The sequence below is a fragment of the Tamandua tetradactyla genome, chromosome 4, assembly GCF_023851605.1.
Source record: "Tamandua tetradactyla isolate mTamTet1 chromosome 4, mTamTet1.pri, whole genome shotgun sequence".
Taxonomy (NCBI): domain Eukaryota; kingdom Metazoa; phylum Chordata; class Mammalia; order Pilosa; family Myrmecophagidae; genus Tamandua; species Tamandua tetradactyla.
The window spans coordinates 112,102,527-112,119,856 of NC_135330.1; the positions used below are offsets into that span (position 1 = coordinate 112,102,527).

Sequence of the window (17,330 nt, forward strand, 5' to 3'; positions counted from 1 at the left end):
CACTTACCACCAGCGGAAACAAAAAACAGCAGGACTACTCTTCGTTCCAGATGGTGTGGGGGTGGGGGAGTGCAATGGCCCAAAAGCCAATCTCTGGTGTTCCTAAAGGAAAGCAAAATAGGGCATCATTTCTTAAGATGTTTTCACTTGGGCTTTTACTCCAAAGAGGTGCTGCATCGTGATAATGGATTTTTAAGACAGGGAGCCAGGAGGCAAAGAAAAGAAGGCAAGTCAAAGGCAGCCCCCCTGTTTTTTTCTCATCCTGCCTGAAGCATGTTTTGTCTTCCCTCCCCAGCAGGATTTTCCTAGCTTTTTCCTTGGACTTCTGCATGGTGACCATGCCTTTGGGCTCCTTGTGATAGCCTTTTATGCAGTTCATCTCTTTTCCTTCCTGTTTTGTGTAGACACTGATTTCCCCTTTGCTGACTCTATCAGCAAAGTTCTAAAACAGGATCGCAGCTCTGCTCAAGGCATACACCACTTCTGGTGAAGCCTGGCTGCTTTGGCAGGCAGCCGGAGGCTTTCCTGGCTGCAACCAGACTAGGGCTCGGCAGGATTCTACATGCTAAAGCGGTGAGTTCTTCCTGACACTCTTTGTGCCCGTGAGCTGTGGGTCTTGGGGTTCACTGTGACCCCATGAGAAAAAAGAACCCAAACCAGCTTCTGCTTTTTCCTGACTGCTGCTCAGTTTGTAATCCTCAGCGACTTTCTCAGAATTGACTGGTGACTTGGGCAGTCTTGGAAAAAGCGCCCTCATCCCTACCCCAGCATTTAGCACTTGGGAAATTCTCCTTCCAGATTCCAGAGCAGATAGAGCAGATTTTCAGTGAGTATTGTTGACTGGAAGATCTGTCCTTGAACTTTCTTAATTCTAGAGATAGCCTCCTAGAATCCCAACATCCTTTATCAGTGACTACATGTTCAATATGCACATTCAAATTTAGTAGTGTCTTCCCAGCATCAGGCTACCGCCTTCTGGCACTTTTAGTAAAAGTGCTTTAAATGTGGCTTCAGAGGAAAATGAGCACATGCCACCACCTTGGTCCGAAATCTCCTTGCCTCCCTACAAGACTGCTTTACTGATCTTTCTTCCCTCGCTCTGAGTACAGTTCTTTGTGGCTAGAAGAGTCACCCCCTGAGCTCCTTTTGCATGTCTTCTGCCCTTGGTTTAAGGGTCTTTCTCTTTGCTTCCTCCTGACAGCTCTGCTATTTAAAACATTTCCCAAAGAGAGCTCTTGCTTACTCTATTTAATCATTCTGCTGTGTCTGGCAGAATGGTAAGGTGGGAAGTGGAAAGAAGTTTTGTTGCTTTCAAAGTCGGCTGTGTTACTCTCTAGCTGTGTGACCTTGGGCCAGTTACTTAACCTTAAGTTTCCTCTTCAGTGAAATGGGTACAATTTGTTGTCTGCGGGATATTAGTAGGATTACTGTAAGGTAGATTAGGAAAATCACTGGCACAGTGTGATACTGAACTACTGCTAGCATTCCCCCCCCCCCCCCCCCCAAACACCCCTTCCTTTCTAGCTTGGTTGAAGGTAAGGCCCTCTCAGTGTGATCTTCAGTTAACCTGAATCCTTGGGGCAGAACCCCAAAAGAGCAGCGTTCTTTCAGGTCTAAACAGGTTAGGATTAGCGTCGGGTACAATCGGGCTCTCTCAACCGAAGCGTGTGATTGGTAGCCAGTGTTCACCTGACGTTGTGCTGTTCGTTCCCAATTTCTTCATCTGAAGGTGCAACTAGGTAAGCGGGTCCACACCTTAATCGCTCCCTGCAGGGATGTGGAAGGGAGCAGGAGGTTTAAGAGGGAAACCCGGCAAAGTAAAGCGCAAAACACCAGTAGCATTGCTCCACCACCTGGAAACAAAAAAGGGCAAAGCCACGGAAGGAGTTTGATTTCAAGGAGCGGAAGGGATTCTTCTAAGGAAGCCTGGACCGGTTCTCCCGCGTGTCGTTCCCAGTGCTGGGAACTCAGATTCTTTTCCCAAGAGAAATTAGTACGCTACAGAGCGAGCTGAAGCTCTACGTGCGCTAGTCCCCCCCGCCCCCCAGCCTTCTTCCCCCCCTCCCACCCCCGGGCTTAGGTTTTTCTTTTGTGTAAACTTCCTGGTCTGGTTGGGAGCTTCTTCCTAGCATCCACCCAGAGCTCGGGACCACCCGAGCACACCTGAGGTGAGATTACAAACTCTCGTTGCCAGAAAATGAGGTGACGATTAGGTTGGACGCCTCGAAAAGTGCTGACAGTCGTCGGAGGGGGTCCGGCTTCCCTCCGGGGCAGCCAAGCTCGGAAAGACGCAGCTCACACTCGGGGTAAGTCTGGGCCCTTGCTGGGGCCGGCTGATTTCAGCGCAGACTGAAGGAAATCAAATGACTTCCAGGATCCTTCTTCATTTCAGGCAATTGTACGAAATGCTAAATCCCGCTGCTTTGGCGGTGGGTGAGGATTCTTTTCCTGCTTGGTCTGTTTTTAAATCCTTATTTCGACCCCTGGAAGCGCCGGGGGTTGGGTCTGGGATTTCGGGAGGGAGGACAGGAAGAAGGGTTCCCAGCTGCTCCCCCAGCCGTCCCCCAGTCCGCGTGGCCATGGGGGGAGTAGAGGACGCGGCAGCGAGGCGTTGGGAGCGCAGAGTCCCAAGTGCCTTCCAGACCCGATCCCCCGCGTCTCCCCGACCCCGGCGGCGGCGTTGCTTCGCTTCCCCGGCGCTCTTCGCCGCGCCACCGTGGCTCCCGCCGCGGGGGTGGGGGCAGGAGGGGGGCGTGGTGGCGTCGGGGCGCCGCGCCCGGGTCCTGGCTCCTTCTCCCTCCCTCTTCGTAGCTGGGAGACCGCTGGGAGTTACCTCTGATCGCGCGGGCGAGGAGCCGGCGCGCTGCACTCACCTGGCGCAGCCTTCCACCGCGGAGGTGAGGCGGGGAGGACTGGGTAGGGGGGCGGAAGGGAGGGAAAGTGGGGAGAAGGCGGAGGGGAGGCTGGAGGAGAGGCTGGAGGAGAAGCGGGTGGTGTGGGAGGGGCACTAGATTGGCCCACGCGGAGCCGGGGCTGCGTGGGCCCGGCCGGCTGGAGCCCAAGGTAGGTCGCGACAGTGGCTCAGGGGCCCTTGGAGACGCGTCCTCGGCCCGGGAGGCGAGTTTTACGGAGTCGAATTTGCGAGTCCTGGGCGACCTTGTGTCGGCTGGGGCGGCGAATTGCGCAGGCACGGAACCTGGGGACACTTGGGCTCAGGGCGACACCCAGTGAGCGCAAAGTCTGCCCTGCGTGGGCCCTCGCGCTGGGTAACCGGCTCGGTGGCGGTTCTCGGTTCCCCCAATGCTTGCGCATAGACTGCTGAAGCCCGCGGAGAACCCCTGCCTCAGCACACCCAAACACGTGAATAGCTAGTAGAAGGGGAAAAGTATCCCCCCCACCACACACGCTACAAACAAATAGAAACTTAATGCACCTTTACCGAAGTAGATTGGGGCATGGAGGTGCGGTGTGTTTGGTCCTAAATGCACCTGCTGTGAGACTGCAGCCCAGAGCTTGGAATTGCTACATTCCACCCGCACCCCTGCCGGCCTAACTGTACCCACGCCGTGCAGACCTCCTGTAAAACGGATGCTATCAGCCAGAAGAAGGCGGAGAAGGTTTAAAAGAGGAATTATTTAGCCTTAGATGGCGATTAAGACTCAAATGAAAGACTATGTTCAAGAGCTGCCCTCTTTGTGTAATTACAATGGAATCTGGAGTGATTTTTGAATTGAAGTTGTGGTGCGAAAACACACTGGAGTGAGAGTTGGCAAACTTGGGTTTTCTAGAATCTGTCTACAGGCTGCATACCTGTGAAATTGAGGCAAGCCTAGAGACCTCGTAGAGAAAGTGATGGTAGGATAACATTGCGAGTGTAATTAACACCTCCTAATTACATATCTGAATGTGGTTAGAGGGGGGAAGTTTTAGGTTGTATATATGTTACTAAAATGAAAATAGAGAGACAGTGACAATTAAATGCAATGCATGATCCTGGACTGGAACTAAGAATGGAGAAGAAAAGACCCCAAAGGACGTTATTGGGACATATGAAAAAAAGAAAACTGGAATTTAGACTTTAAGCTTTAATGGGTATTAAATTGCTTGAACTTAATAACTGTACTTAAGGTGGTTACATAAGTGAATATCCTTGTTCTAAGGAAATATATGTAGAAGTATTGTGTTTAAGGAGCAGGGGTATACAACCTGGTCTTAAATGGTTAGAAAATAGTTACATAGTTGATGAATAGATGGATGGGTAGATAAAATAATAGGGCAAAATGTTAAAATATCTGGATATCTGGGTGGAGATATGTTGGAGTTCACTGTATGGGTTTTGTATTATTTTTGCAACTTTCCTGTAAGTTTGAAATTGTTTTAAAGTAATAATAAAAGAACTTCAGTTTTCTTGTCTGAGAAAGGGAAGAAAACTGCCCTACCTCAGTAAGGGGTTTGGAAGATAAAATGATCCAGAGGTAGGGAGGTTTTTGTTCGGTTTTTATAGTGGTAACATATATCCAAAACTCAGTTTCACATTTTAACCACTTTCAAGCAAACAATTCAGTGGTGTTAATTATATTGACAATGCTGTGCTTCCCTCACAGTCAGGCATTACCACAATGAATCCATCACCCCTAACAAACTCTTCATCCATTAAGCATCTACTCCCCATTACCTCCCCCAGCCCTAGGCCTAGTAACCTGTAATCTACTTTCTGTCCCTATGAATTTGCATACTATAGTTATTTCATAAGTGAGGTCATAATAATATTTTTCCTTTTGTGCCTGGCTTATTTCACTCATGATGTCTTCCAGGTTCTTTCATGTTGTTGTGTGGGGCAGAATTGCATTCCTTTTTTATGGCTGCATAATATTCCATCATGTGTATATACCACATTTTGTTTATCCATTCATCCATTGGTGGGCATTTGGGTGGCTTCCATCATTATGCCACTGTGAATAATGATGCTGTGAACGTTGGTGTGCACATATCTGTTTCCATCAGAAAGAGAGGAATTTTGAAAAGCCTCAAGTGCTCTCTCTATACATAAAATTCTCACCTACATAGCTATCCTCCTCCCAGGCTGGCCAGCAGAGCTTGTTTGGAACAGAGGAAAGTTAAGGCTGTAAATTCCCAAAGGGTAAGGCTTGTAGCATTGGAGTTTTCGTTAATACCTATCTACAGTATCAGGACTGTTTGTTTCTCAGTTCCTTATTGCAATTCCTCTTTACTGCACTGTGTATGTCACGCGAAAATGTCCATTGGAAGACAGAAACTTTGATTTTCTCATCAGCTTCTTTAAGGCCTTGTACAGAGTTGGGAGGTGCTAGGAACGTTCTTGAAACTTGCCTTTCAGGGACTCTGGGGGGTTAGATTTAATTAGATATTTTAAGCAATCATTGAACTCCAGAAGCAAGGTTGGCCTTCTATGATTGAAGTTCTGGTTTTCTCGCATGGGAAATTCTATCAGTCAAGGATAAACATCCAAGACTTATAAGTATTAACATTAGAATAGTCTTTAGGGGAAGGTAATTGAAGAGCTAAAGAAAGACTGCATTGCTTGGTAACGCATTCCCGCCCCACCCCCACCCCCCCAGCGCTGACAAACTTGAGTAGTTACCAAATTTAGATTCATCCTTCTATGGGAAGGACAGACTCACATGCGTGGTTGTGTTACTGTTAAAATTCGAGTAGTTTTTGGGTAAGCTGTTCAGCCTTCCAGGGATGATACACTTCAGTAATCCTGGTGCCTGGGGTCGTGTTGGAGCATTTCATGATTTGCGATAAGATCTTTGCATCATTTTTTTTTCCATTTTAATTAAATGGAGTCGAATGATGATTCAATTGAGAGGTTGGGAGGTAAAATTAGTTCTCCTTAATTGTGCGCTGCCTTATGTTGAACTGGAGCTGATGCTCAGTAAGAGTGATGGTGATGTTAACATTTAAATAATAAAATTAAGTTTTATAGACTATTCTGTACCAGGTTCAGATACACATTACAAAATTCATTTAGTTCTAACAATAATCCTGTAAGGACACTGAAGCACAGAAGGGTGAATGCCTTGCTCAGGGTCCCCAGTTAGGGAGATTGACGCTCACCCCTGACAGATTGTTTTCTCTAGTTGATTTCAGGTGATGAAAATTGGAGGCAAGAGTTTTTTGTTTTGTTTTCCTCCTTCTACTGTACTACATTTTTTTACCCCAGTGAGTTATAGTGAATCAGAAAACAGTAGAGTCCTACCATTGTAGGTAAGCGATTCCCTATTCTTTATTTGGAAATTATTCGTACAAGGACAGCTTTTGGGATAGACCCTTGAAATCTGGCTGGTGAAACTTGAACTTTTATTTACACACATATATATTTTAGGGACATTTTCAAAATATGGCTTAATTGTCAAATCTTTGAACTGTCTTATGACCTATATAAAAATATGTTTTTTTGATTGTTCACCCTTAGAAGTCTGATTTCTGTGCTGATTTGGGCTGAGGAGGGCAAACACGGTCATATGGCTTGCGGTGCATTTCATGGCAGTTGCTCCAAGCCTGGTGGATTTTGCTATTCTGGAGAGATACTTATTTAGGTCCTTGAAAGCTAAAAATCCCTTCTCCCCTGTGATCCAGAAATGAGGACTGTATTACTTTAGACTAAGTCTCTTGGGTCTTGGTCATTTGCACATAGCTCCTGAAATAGGTTGGCTATTTGCCTTAGTACCAAAAGAATGAGTCAGTGTTAAGTGCCCTTCTTTTATGATATGGCGAAAATAAAGACTATAGTTCTCTTGCTTCCCTTTTTCCAAACAATACCATTTGGAGTTCAGGCTTGCTCACGTAATACCTGTCTGTTTCCTCACCAAGATACTTGTCATCTATTTCCCCTCATACCCCATCCCATCCTCTGGCTCACCCTTGGATGCTGCTCTTTAGAAAACAAGAGAGTCCGTCTTTGTTAGAGTCTGGGCAGATGTGCTAATAATCATAAACACCTTGAAGGTAACAGTAGTAGGGTTCTCTAGGGAAACAGAACCTGCAGGAGATTTATATATAGAGATGTTATGAGATTTTTTTTAATAGGACTTGACTTCCAGGACTGTGGAGATGGGCAAGTCCAAATTCTGTAGGGCAGGCCACAAGGTGGAAACTCCAATGAAGGTTTTCCATCAGATTTCCAGGAGAATTGGCTGGCTGAAGTACGGATGGAAATTCTCCCTTCTCCTCTGGGTTCTGTTGGTCTCGCCTGCTGGCTGCTCCTTCTGTGGCTTTCTCTCCCTCTCTCTGAAGTTCACTCTGCTTATAAAGGACTCCAGTACTAGGATTAAGACCCTTCCTGATTGCGATGGGCCACAACTTCCTCTTTAAATTAACCTCATCAAAAGATTCTACTTATATTGAGTTCACACTGCTAGGAATGGATTGAATTTAAGAACATGTTTTTCTGGGGTCCATACAGTTTCAAACCGCCACAGCAGCTAACTCTATTGTGGGATAGGGAAATGTGAGATGAGGTTGGGGAGGTGATTTGGAGTGAGTTCTTTTCTCTGCTAATTCTCCCAGTAATCCCTTTCAGGTCACGGTTGATGCCCAGCCTTTCCTTCCTTGGCTTCTGCTGGCAAGCCCTTCTGAGTCTGTTGTAGGTTCGCTTTGGGTTGGTGCGCTGGGGTGAAGAGCTCCTACCATTTTCACAATGTTTGAGTCATCTTTGGATCCCAGCATGGCACAGTACCTGGCGAGCAGTGGGTTTGGTCGTTTATTCAGGAGTACGTGCACAGCATTCACTCCAGAGGCAGGGAAATGGCAGTGAAGAGATCAGATGAAAATTACTGCCTTTGGGATGTCTAACTAGGTTGAACTTAAATGTCTGGAAATGGACAGAGGTGAAGGTAGCATGTTATCGTGAGAATAATTAATAGTGCTGGATGGTGTGTGAGTGTGGTGGAAAGGGGGAGTTTAGACTCATGTATGTCACCAGAAGGAAAGTTGGAGGTTAAAACATGGGAATGTATAACACAGTGAAGTTTCTGCTGGACAATGACTGTGATTAACTGTGCAAATGTAAAAAAAAGTTCTTCCATGAGCCAGAAAAAATGTACAACACTGTCACAAGGAGTTAATAATAGAGGGGCATATGGAAAAAAATGTACCTATGGACTATAATTAACATTATTACTTTAATATTCTTTCATCACCAGTAACGAACGATCTACACCAACACTATGGGTCAATAATAGGGTAGGATGGGGGGGATTAAAGTAATGGGATGATTTCTATTTTCTATTTTATTTTCATGTCTTTTCTGGAATAATGAAAATGTTCTAAAATTGGTCATGGGGATGTATGCACAACTATGTGATGGTAGTGTGAGCCAGTGATTATATACATTGGATAGTTTGTGTGATGTGTGAATATATCGCCATAAAATTGCATTAAAAAAATCCCTGTCTTCGTGGAATTTACATATCAGTAGATTGAGATAGACAGTAAACTAATATCATGTACCAAAAGGCTTATGATACTTAGAGATAAGAACTAAGCCGAACAGGCTGGGGTTAAAGTAATTCAGAACATAGGGGTAAGGAAGACAGTGTCTATATTTTAGAACCACACATACTCTTTGAGACCAATGGAAGAAAGATTTGTTTGGTCTGGAACTGAAATTTTCTGTAGTGCATAATCTAATTCAACCTATCTGTATAGCTTGTTTGAACAATTGAAACACAGGGAGCACAGAATAAGAAAGAGGTCCTTTAATCTTGTATAGACTATTGTAATACCTGGATACATCCTAGAGTATATTAAGTAGATAATCAAGAAGTGTTGAAAAGTCCCCTGAGGGATGGGAGAAAGACTATGTATTAAACCTTACCATCAGTGAATCCCCGACACCATGTCAAACTTTAGGGACACCCAAATAAACAGGCCATGCCCTTGATCATGAAACTTACTCTTGTGAAGCTTATGTAGGTAGCAGAGAATCTTAAACTACCTATAGACATGTCTAAAAGTTACTTCTGGAGGACCTGTGTTGTTGCTCAGATGTGACCTCAGTCTCTCTAAGCCCAAGTCTGCAAGTGAAATCATTGCCTTCCCCACCTCATAGGACATAACATCCAGGGGTGAAAGTCACCCTGGCAACAGGGGAGATGACTCCCAGGGATAAATCCAGACCTGGCACCATGGGATCAACAATTCCATCCTGGCAAAAAGGGGGGAAAGAAGTGTAATTAATAAAGTGTTAGTGGCAGAGAGAGTTCAAATAGAGTTGAGAGGCTATCCTGGAGGTTGCTCTTACACAAGCTTCAATTAGACCTTGCTACTTATCATACCTGCCAACCCCCAACCAGCACAATTCCAGCAAATCCTAAACAACACCTAGCGTAGTATATAAGATTCCACAAAGATTCCATGAACTAGAGTAACCTTCCAGCAACCTACAACCTCCAGATGGGTCCCTGGTCCAGGTAAGTCCTGAAACCTAGCCCAGCCTCTCTAGAACATCAGATAGTTCCATCTCCCTACTCCATATTAGTGACAGACCCTTCCAATGTGAAAAATTTAGAATTGCCATAGCCCAAACACCCCCAAAGAAAGGGATGGAAAGATCAAAGGTGATGGTGGATTATATAGAGAAGATAAGATTTAACAAATGAATATGAATGCTGAGTCATTAAATTGATATGTCTTTTAGTCTCCAGTATTTTAGAGCAGCTAGAAGTAAAAACCTAATTGTGGAGCTGTAACCCATGTCAAACTCTGAAATATGTTCTATAACTAATTGCGGTGCTGTGCTTTGAAATTTATAGTTTTTCTTGTATATATTTTATTTTTCACAAAAAAAGGGCAAAAAGTCAATTGTGATGATAAAAATTATTTAAGCCCTCTAGCCTCCTATATTCTGGAGCAGCGAGAAGGAAAAATCTGAGAGGAACGTATGATAGCCTATGACAAACTCTGGGATCTGTCCTGTAACTACTTGTTGAAGAGTGGTTTGAAAACTACTGCTTTTTAACTTCTTTACTTTGTATGTATGTTATATTGCACAGTAACAAAGTTAAAGAAAAAAAGGCTTAGGATATGCCTAAGTGTGTGTTTGAGCAAGACTGTCTGGGTTCAACACCTGGCTCAGCTCACTGTCTATGCCTCGGTTTCACATCTATGAAATGGGGATTATGTTAGGTTGACCTCATAGGGCTGTTATCAGGATTTAAGTGTGTGGGGCTACAAAATTTAGACACGGCTGGTACTTAGAGGAATGCTTCATGTTGGGTAAGGCCAAGGATAAGACGGATGTCAGGACATGAGTATTATGGGAAAAACAGAGTATTGAAAAGGGTTGATGTATCCAAATAGGGATATGGCTTTTAAAAGGGTATGGCAGATGTCCATCAGAAGGTGACATTCAAATAACTACGTAAAGGATGTGAGTGAGTCGTCTGGATACCTGGGGGAAGGGGGTTCCAGGTAAAGGAAGGTTCCTAGGCAGTGAAAGCCAGTTGTGGTGGCTGGAGAACCAGGCTGGTGGAGCTGAAGGAGAGGGAGAAGAGAAGTGGGGAAGGAAAGGGGATGAGAAGGAAATTTCTTCCGGAAAATTTCACACTTTTCAGTAGAGAGAATGGTGTAATGAACCCATATACCCTCCTTCCAGTCGGTATTAGCAGTTATCAACACGGCCAGCCGCACTTCACTGACACTTTCCACTGTGCTTCTAAAGCAAACTCATTAAATCCTATCAGTTCATCTTAAATACCTCTCTGTATATTTATAAAAGACAGGGACTTGAAATAGAACCATAATACTGTTTTCAGCCGAGATATTTTAAATCAGTATCAATGATTCTTTTACATCATAAAATACCCTGATATGTGGTTGATTTATTTGAATCAGGATTCAAAAAGGCATTCACACATTGCGTTTGGTTGAAAGGACTCTTATTACGGTTTTTTAAAAAATGTTTATTGTGGTAAGATGTGTAATGTAGTATTTCCATTTTAACCATTTTAAAATGTAAATGTAGTAACATCAGTTACATTCACAATATTGTTCTTTTATCACCAGCATCCATTACCAATCTTTTTATCACCAGACAGATGAAAAACTCTGTACCTATTAAGCAGTATCTCCGCTTTCCTGCCGGTCTTCCCCCAGCTCCACCCCCTGGTAACCTTTAATCTTACTTTCTGTCTCTAGGTAAAAGGACTCTTAAGTCTTTTCTTCTAATTTTTAACAATTTTCCATTCTTTTTTTCTTGCCATTCATTTGTTTTGTTGAAGAACTAGGGTGCTATGGCCTATAGGGTTTCTTGTGTCTGGGTTTCTGTTTTAGTTTGTTAAAGCTGCCGGAATACAATATACCAGAAATGGAATGGCTTTTAAAAGGGAATTTATGAAGTTGCAAGTTTACAGTTCTAAGGCCATGAAAATGTCCCAATTAAGGCACCAACAATAGGTTACCTTCACTCAAAAAAAAGCTGATGCCATCCAGAACACCTCTGTCAACTGGGAAGGCACATGGCTGGCATCTGCTGGGGTCTTTGTCTTCTGTAAACCTCTCTCAGCTGGGAAGGAACATGACAAAAGCTTTCTCTCCTCATTTCATAAGGCTTTTTCCAAAATGGTTCCCTCTTAAAGGGCTCCAGTAAGCAACCCCATCTTTAATAGGTTGAGATATATCTCAATGGAAACCACCTAATCAGAAGGTACCCCCCATAACTGGGTGGGTCACAACTCAGTGGAAACAATAAAAAAGTTCCCACTCAGCAGTATTGAATTAGGATTAAAGAGCATGGCTTTTCTGGGGTACACAAGTTTCAAACCAGCACAACTTCTTTATCGCATTCTTATAATGTCATATTCCTTGGTCCACCATCTTTCCTGTAAGCTCAGCATTAGATCTAGAGGCTTCATCAGATTTAGGTTGAACATTTTGGGTTGCACAATTTTATAGGTGGTATACTTTGAGAGATGGATTATGCCCAGGTGCTTGTTTTTGTGATGCTAAGATAGTGGGTTCACTATCTTAGTTGTCAGCCTGGACCATCAAATTATAAAGTTCCCCATCAACTTTTACCTTGTGTTTTTGTTTGTTTGTTTTTGCATGGGCAGGCACCGAAATTGAACCCGGGTCTCTGGCACAGCAGATAAGAATTCTGCCACTGAGCCACCATTACCTTGTGGTTTTAACAACCTTTCATGATCATTGCCTAGATCCAACATTAGATGTTTTAGCAGAGGAGTGGCATGATTTGCTATTCAGTTGATGATAATAAAGCATGCAAGAGGGAAACAGGGAGAGCATTAGGAGGTTCTAGCATTAAGCCAGATGAGATGTGAGGGTGACTTGGACCACGTATCAGCAGTAGATGTGGTGAGAAATGGTAGGTTCACCCTTATTGTCATGTGTATCAGAACTTCATTCCTTTTCACAGCTGAATAATACGCCATTGAGTGTGTTTATCCATTCATCTGTTGCTGGACACTTGGGGTGCTTCCATCTTTTGGCTATTGTAAATATTGCTACTATGAACATCAGTGTGAAAATATCTGTTCAAGTCCCTGCCTTCCATTCTTTGGGGTATAGAACTAGAGTGGATTGCTGAGTCATGTGGTGATTCAATACTTCACTTTCTAAAGAATTGCCAAACTGTTTTCCACAGTGGCTACGCTGTTTACATTCCCACCCACAATCAATGAGTCTTTCTTTTTCTTTACTTCCTCGCCAACATTTATAATGTTCATTTTTTTGGTAGTAGCCATTCTAGTGGGTGTAAGATGGTATCATGTGGTATGTTTGTAGAAGGTGGAGAGACCATGTTTTGTACAAAGGGAACCCTGTACTGAATATAATCAAATGTAACAGGGCCACAGTCAGACCTGTCTAACCACAAAGTTCCCATTCAGAAAACTTCTTCTTCTTTTTTTTTTTTTGCATGGGCAGCCTCCTGGAATTGAATCCGGGTCTCCAATATGTTGGGTGAGAATTCTGCCACTGAACTACCATTGCACTGCCCAGAAAACTTCTATTTATTAGGATCAAAGCTTGACCCTCCTTCAAACTACCAACATTCATGTGAGTGTGTTTGTCATCACGGGAAGGTCACTTACTTTCTCTGATCCTTATTTTTAGTTTGTGGTTTGTATTTTCTTCCCTACTGACTTCCCATTCATCCTATGATGACATTTGAGTTGAGTGTTGTTTATTTTTTTCTCCATTTGACAAGCAGAAGTAAAGAGGAAAAATCTGCAAAAATACAGGCAGTGCGATACAGCCTGTTCAGCTCAGATGTGTTTGCTCTTGGTTTTAGTTTGCACTTATAATACTTATTTAGAAGTTCTAAGTTCATTTCTTTGGATTTGAGCCTTCTTTTTTGCTAGGTGCTGGCAAACATTTTCCTCTCCTCTCTATTGACATGTTTGCTTGTTAAACTTTTTTTTGTTGTGAAAAATAACATATATAAAAAAGTAATAAATTTCCAAGTACATTTTTTATTTATTAAATTAAAAAAAATTTAACAACAAACGAAAACACTCAGCTTATAATCATTCCGTTTTACATATATAGTCAGTAATTCACAATATCACCACATAGTTGCATATTCATCATCATGATCATTTCTTAGAACATTTGCATCAATTCAGAAAAAGAAAAACATTCATACATACCATACCCCTTACCCTTCCCTTTAATTGATCACTAGCATTTCAAACTGAATTTATTTTAACATTTGTTCCCCCTGTTATTTATTTTTATTCCATATGTTCTACTCGTCTGTTGACAAGGTAGATAAAAGGAGCATCGGACACAAGATTTTCACAATCACACAGTCACATTGTGAAAGGTATATCATTATTCAATCATCCTTAAGAAACATGGCTACTGGAACAAAGCTCTGCATTTTTAGGCAGTTCCCTTCAGCCTCTCCATTATATCTTGAATAACAAGGTGATATCTACTTAATGCGTAAGAATAACCTCCAGGATAACCTCCCAACTCTATTTGGAATCTCTCAGCCATTGACACTTTGTCTCATTTCCCCCTTTTGGTTGAGAAGGTTTTCTCAATCCCTTTATGCTGAGTCTCAGCTCATTCTAGGGTTTTTCTCAATTCTTGATGCTGAGTCTCAGCTCATTCTAGGATTTCTGTCCCACATTGCCAGAATGGTCCACACCCCTGGGAGTCATGTCCCACATAGACAGGGGGAGGGTGGTGAGTTTGCTTGTTGTGGGGCTGGAGAGAGAGGCCACATCTGAGCAACAAAAGAGGCTCTCTTGGGGATGACTCTTGGGCCTAAATTTTTTTTTTTATTAATTAAAAAAAATTAACAAACAAAACATTTAGAAATCATTCCATTCTACATATATAATCAGTAATTCTTAATATCATCACATAGTTGCATATTCATCATTTCTCAGTACATTTGCATCGATTTAGAAAAAGAAATAAGAAGACAACGGAAAAAGAAATAAAATGATAATAGAGAAAAAAAACTATACGTACCATACCCCTTACCCCTCGCTTTCATTTACCACTCTTTCAAACTGAATTTATTTTAACATTTGTTCCCACCATTATTTATTTTTATTCCATGTGTTCTATTCTTCTGTTGATATAGTAGCCAAAAGGAGCATCAGACATAAGGTTTTCACATTCACAGAGTCTCATTGTGAAAGCTATATCATTGTTCAATCATCATCAGGAAACATGGCTACTGGAACACAGCACTACATTTTCAGGCAATTCCCTCCAGCCTCTCCACTACATCTTGAACCACAAGGTGATATCTACTTAATGCGTAAGAATAACCTCCAGGATAACCTCTCGACTCTGGAATCTCTCAGCCACTGACACTTTGTCTCATTTTACTCTTCCCCTTTTTGGTCGAGAAGGTTCTCTCAGTCTCTTGATGTTAATTCTCAGCTCATTCTAGGGTTTTTCTCAGTCCTTTGATGCTGAGTCTCAGCTCATTCCAGGATCTTTTTCCCACGTTGCCAGGAAGGTCCATACCCCTGGGAGTCATGTCCCACGCAGAGAGGGGGAGGGTGGTGAGACTGCTCATCACATTGGCTGGAGAGAGAGGCCACATCTGAGCAACAAAAGAGGCTCTCTTGGGGGTGACTCTGAGGCCTAAATTTTAAGTAGACTTGACCTATCTTTTGTGGGGTTAAGTTTCATGTGAACAAACCCCAAGACTGGGGGCTCAGTCTTGGGCCTAAATTTTAAGCAGGCTTGACCTATCCTTTGTGGGGTTAAGTTTCATATGAACAAACCCCAAGACTGGGGGCTCAGCCTATAGCTTTGGTTGTCCACACTGCTTGTGAGAATATCAAGAATTCAACTTGAGGAAGTTGAATTTCTCCCCGTTCTCACTGTGCCCTGAGAACTGAGTGTGCCCTGAGTGTGCAAATACTTTTCCACTCACTGATTGAATCACTCTGGGATTCATCGGGACATCACTCTAGACAAACCAACAAAATCTCATGTCCTACCCAAGGTTCCATGTACTTATGGTATTCAACCAAGCTTTCTACATAAGTTATATTAGGAAATGCACTAGTCAAAATATAAATTTTGTAACAAATAAACATTTTTTGCTTTAGTCTCACACATAAGGTGAAATTTTAAAATATTAATTACCATCTATTTTCAGCACCCTGCAATAGTGACATTCCTTTGTTCTTCCTCATGCAAAAACATTTTTAAAATTTGTGCATTTAGCCACTGCCATTATACACTCTAGACATTCCTAGATTATACCATCTCAATCTTTATCATCTACCTTTCTTTCTGATTTCATTTATGCCCCCAGCCCTCCTTCCTCTTTCATTCTCACATTCAGCTTCATACAGTGTTTTAACATAATTAATTACAGTTAGGTAGTATTGTGCTGTCCATTTCTGAGTTTTTATATTCAGTCCTGTTGCACAGTCTGTATCCGTTCAGCTCCAATTACCCAATATCTTACCCTATTTCTATCACCTAATGGTCTCTGTTACCAACGAAATATTCCAAGTTTATTCACTAATGTCAGTTCATATCAGTGAGACCATACAGTATTTGTCCTTTTGTTTTTGGCTAATCTACCTCAGCATAATGCCTTCAAGGTACATCCATGTTGTTGCATACTTCATAAATTTATTCTGTCTTACAGCTGCATAATATTCCATCGTTTGTATATACCACAGTTTTTTAGCCATTTGTCTGTTGATGGACATTTTGGCTGTTTCCATCTCTTTGTAATTGTAAATAATGCTGCTATAAACATTGGTGTGCAAATGTCTGTTTGTGTCCTTGCCCTCATGTCCTCTGAGTAGATACCTAGCAATGGTATTGTGGGTCATATGGCAATTGTATATTCAGCTTTTTGAGGAACCGCCAAACTGCCTTCCACAGTGGTTGCCCTTCCAGATAAATTTGGTTATCGGTTTTTCTATTTCTGAAAAGTAAGTTGTTGAAATTTAAATTGGTATTGCATTGAATCTGTCAATCAATTTAGGAAGAATTAACATCTTAACTATATTTAGTCTTCCAACGCATGAACATGGTATGCCCTTCCATCTATTTAGGTCTTCTGTGATTTCTTTTAACAGTTTCTTGTAGTTTTCTTTGTATAGGTCTTTTGTCTCTTTAGTTAAATTTATTCCTAAATATTTTATTCTTTTGGTTGCAATTGTAAATAGAATTCTTTTCTTGATTCCCCCTCAGGTTGTTCATTGCTAGTGTATAGAAACACTACAGATTTTTGAATGTTGATCTTGTAACCTGCCACTTTGCTGTACTCATTTATTAGCTCTAGTAGTTTTGCTACGGATTTTTCAGGGTTTTTGACATATAGTATCATATCATCTGCAAACAGTGAGAGTTTTACTTCTTCTTTTCCAATTTTGATGCCTTGTATTTCTTTTTTCTTCTCTAATTGCTCTGGCTAGAACTTCCAAAACAATGTTGAATAAAAGTGGTGATGGTGGATATCCTTGTCTTGTTCCTGATCTTAGAAGGAAAGTTTTCAGTTTTTCCCCATTGAGGATGATATTCGCTGTGGGTTTTTCATATATTCCCTTTATCATTTTAAGGAAGTCCCCTTCTATTCCTATCCTTTGAAGTGTTTTCAACAGGAAAGGGTGTTGAATTTTGTCAAATGCCTTTTCTGCATCAATCTAGATGATCATGTGGTTTTCTGCTTTGATTTGTTGATATGGTGTATTACATTAATTTATTTTCTTATGTTAAGCCATCCTTGCATACCTGGAATAAATCCTTCTTGGTCATGATGTATAATTCTTTTAATGTGTTGCTGGATTCGATTTGCTAGAATTTTGTTGAGGATTTTTGCATCTATATTC

At 42.0% G+C, this 17,330-nt stretch overlaps 1 protein-coding gene across 3 annotated transcripts in view; it reads left to right on the plus strand.

Moving 5' to 3' along the window:
- The first annotated feature begins 299 nt into the window (after positions 1-299).
- Positions 300-17,330, plus strand: part of RUBCNL (rubicon like autophagy enhancer) — a 73,127-nt gene continuing 56,096 nt past the window's right edge. Inside the window, exon 1 of one of the 3 annotated variants that reach the window (XM_077158259.1) lies at positions 300-573. The gene's annotated coding sequence lies outside the window, so the exon portion shown is untranslated. Of the gene's footprint in view, positions 574-2,118; positions 2,307-2,812; positions 2,898-17,330 lie in introns of those variants that run through there. The other 2 variants (XM_077158261.1, XM_077158257.1) reach the window with 2 other exon arrangements.